A 3556-nucleotide genomic window follows, 5' to 3' on the forward strand; every position below is an offset into this window, starting at 1 on the left:
CATGGTATTAATAGTCGATTTGTAGTACCTTTCGACCGTTAAATTAGCAACCCCAGACTTGTTTAATTTTTTACCTTTACATCTGTTTATGCATTTGATTATATTGCAATTTAATGTTTATTTGCTGACAAATGGTTTAAAATTCTGTTACCAATCAATTTGTCTGTATAATGGTTTAAAATTATGTTACCAATCAATTTGTCTGTCTACAATTGCATATACTTTTTAATTCTATATGAGAATGCAATTACTGTGCCAATGTTGTTTGATTTTGCAGTGACTGCAGAAGGCTAAGGACATTCATCTCCAATTCTCTTTCACCTCAACGAAAAGCTTCCGACTCAATAGCTTCCGAGGACGGAATCTACATCAGGAAGGGGGGCATGTTAACCCTCACGGCTCACGGACACCCATCACCTACGATGGACATTGTATTATTTACTTGGTAGACTCAGGTACCGGGCTTGTCGGTCCAATAGAAAAAGGGTAAGAGTGATCGCCGATGAGAGGCGCACTCTAACTGGAACATTGAAGGGATTAGTTGGCTAAGCATGGGCGCCCAATTGTGAATTGGGCGAGCTCATATAAAAGTCAACTAAACCTAAAATTCATTCATTCTCTCATTTGTGCAATTGAAGAGTGCTCTTGCTCCATCTCCATCTTCTTATTCTTCATCTCCTTGTGTGTGTGTGTGTGTGTGTATGCGTGAGAGAGAGAGAGAGAGAGAGAGAGAGAGTGCTATCGAGCATTGTGGCGGCACGACGGCGGCGAGGCAGTTGAGCGCAGCATAGCGGCGTCTCCCTCTTCTTCGCGGCGAGGAATCCTCCACGAAGGAAGCATAGAGCGGTGAGTGACACACCATCGTCATCTTTGAGCTTACTGGTTTAGGCTTGTTGTGTGCTTTGAGCCATTTGTGGCTCACACGCGGTGTATCGGCAAGTTCCTTGCATTAACACGTGCGACATACTCGCACAATGCGATGCCTATTAGTAGCAGAACCGCAAATTGCCCAACCTCTTCAATCGAGACAACAACATCTCAAGTCGAGCAACAGTTGACAAGAATCATGATAAAGCATCGGATATGGCTGGTCCTAGTCAGATCTTCAAAGAAGCATAGAGCATATAAGTGGCTACAAGAATACATTTTCCATCGAGGTGGAAGCATAGATGAGAGAGGTGCGGATAAGCGGCGACATTGAAAGTCAAAGAGGTGTGGGTGAATGTTTAGGCTGGTGGAATGGTTCTCTCTACATGAGAGACATGTAGCTTCTTTCTCCCTTATGCAATTTGGTGGGCTGATCTGATGACGAGATTGTGAGCGTTGGGCAGGCACTTGTCAGCCCATTTGCAACTATCTTTGGACTGATTTGGTGGGTTGTTTTGGGAGCAAGGTGCAGACTTCCAACGTGTTCGTCTAATGACTATTTACCTTGTTTGGACTATTAGGCCGATCTTTTTGGATGGCATTACTTGATCATGCGTGAGCGTTACGGCTGGGTTTCAAAAGTTAGTCTGCCCATGAACTCATTTCAGCTACCAACTTGATACATTTTTCCTATAAAGTGTGTACGATCTCTATGGACTACGGCTGCTCTAAGTGGATGGCATTGAAACTGACCTTTTGTGAGAGTCATGGATGGGTTGTTGCCAGATGTATGTCTTGTTTTGCCAACCAATTTTTCTTATCCAATTGTGTACGATCTCTGAGCACTATGGCTACCCTAATTGGATGGCATTGAGGCTGATCTGATTTCTCATCTTATTTCACTTGGAAACATTTATCGTTTTTGGTATCTCATTATTTACAGTTTTTGGTATCCGAAGCATCAATGACTTGTTTGATCTATTGTGGGAATTATGGCACTTGCTTTGCCAAATGCAAGGTCGTTGTTTTGCCAGCCACACATGTCGTGATTTTTGCTGCCTAGATCAAGCATTTATGGCATCCAACAATTTACAGTTTCTGGGTTAGAGGGTTGATTTCCTTTTTGATTTTTTGATCTTTTCTGGATTCTTTCCATGAATGCGAGTTAGTTTTTTTGCCGCCCATATATGAGGTGAATTCTACACCAGAGATCAAGACATTTATGGTCGCCAACTATTTACGTTACACTGGGGATGGAAGGCTGATGTCTTGTTTGACTATTCTTGAGCACTGCGGCTGGTTTCCCACTAGATTTTGTGAGCATTATGGAATATTTCTTGTCGGTTCATGCTTAAGAGGCTGGAGAAATTGGATGCTTACTGCAGTGACTTATGTTGGGCAGCATAGACCCTCGCAAAGAGTGGCTCCTTCGTATACTTTCACCGTATTTTGACCATTCAGGGTGCAAGGTTTGAGATGTTTTTTTGTTAGGGTTTGTGTCATAACCATGTAGTGAATAATGCCTTTGCATTTATATGATGCATTTTTCACGCACCAATGCCGAGATGAACTTTGTGCTGCATCATGGGCTTGTAGCACTAACATCTTGGTGATGAACTTCACTCCTTGGTTGCACTATTCGTATGTATAATCAATATTTGTGATGGGATCTGGCCATGCATTTGTTTGATTGGTCAGGTGAAAATTTAATCTAGTGAACAAAATAAATGCTCTGCCAATGCACGCAAATACTTGGTATCGTCCTTTAAGTTTGCAACCACAATGCGCCTACATGGTATGCGAACAAAGGGTTGTCAGTTTGTCATATTTAATACAAGCACCTTTGCTTTTCCGAGGATACATAAATCTACCAAAGATAAAATTTGGAAGTTAAGAGTTGTTATTCTCTATGGGCAATCAGATTATTAAAACATTACAAAGAGAGCGGGAGAGTTTTAATCATTGACATTTTGACAAGAAAGAGATGCCAACTAATGTACACAAAACATAGCTACGACGAGCTTAAAATGTGCTCAACCCGCTTGCTAAATCTGAAGCAAAGGAAATCCATATGTGTAAACTCAACAAACATCCCACTTGGACTACAATAAAGGCTATGAGAATATCACGCTCTCACCACTCATGGATCTTCTCAACACCCGCAACGCAATCCGAGCCAACAACCACCCTTAAAGAGATTAAAAAAAAGAATATATGCATGCTCCAAACACCTTAGCAAAATACTAACAGCCACCAATAACATCTCACCACAACAACACCTAAGCCGGGTCATTACAGCTGATTCAGCTTAATCACATTCACAAATGGTACCAACACATACCACAACCCATAATGAGCAATTGTAACAGCACTATGATCGATCAATGGACAATGATATTGAAACTTAAGGATGAAGATTACGTAGACTTAAAACATCCAAAGGGTGTGCTACATTGCGCATAAATGCATAGCTAGGTAAGCCATCCACAAAAAAAACATTCACTTAGATCCGCTCAAAACGGAGGGTTCAAAATCCATAAAGTACAGGTTATATAAGTATAGTGTCAACGAGTTCATATGCTGGATATTCTCCTAAAACACCAGCCCCCAAGCGTGTTATCGCTCATGCGTCTCTAGACCTCCGCCAAACAATGTAAGCACTAATCATGCAGCTGCACCCTCAGAGTGC

This window comes from Adiantum capillus-veneris, chromosome 2, assembly GCF_014529385.1.
Source record: "Adiantum capillus-veneris isolate H3 chromosome 2, ASM1452938v2, whole genome shotgun sequence".
Taxonomy (NCBI): Eukaryota; Viridiplantae; Streptophyta; class Polypodiopsida; order Polypodiales; family Pteridaceae; genus Adiantum; species Adiantum capillus-veneris.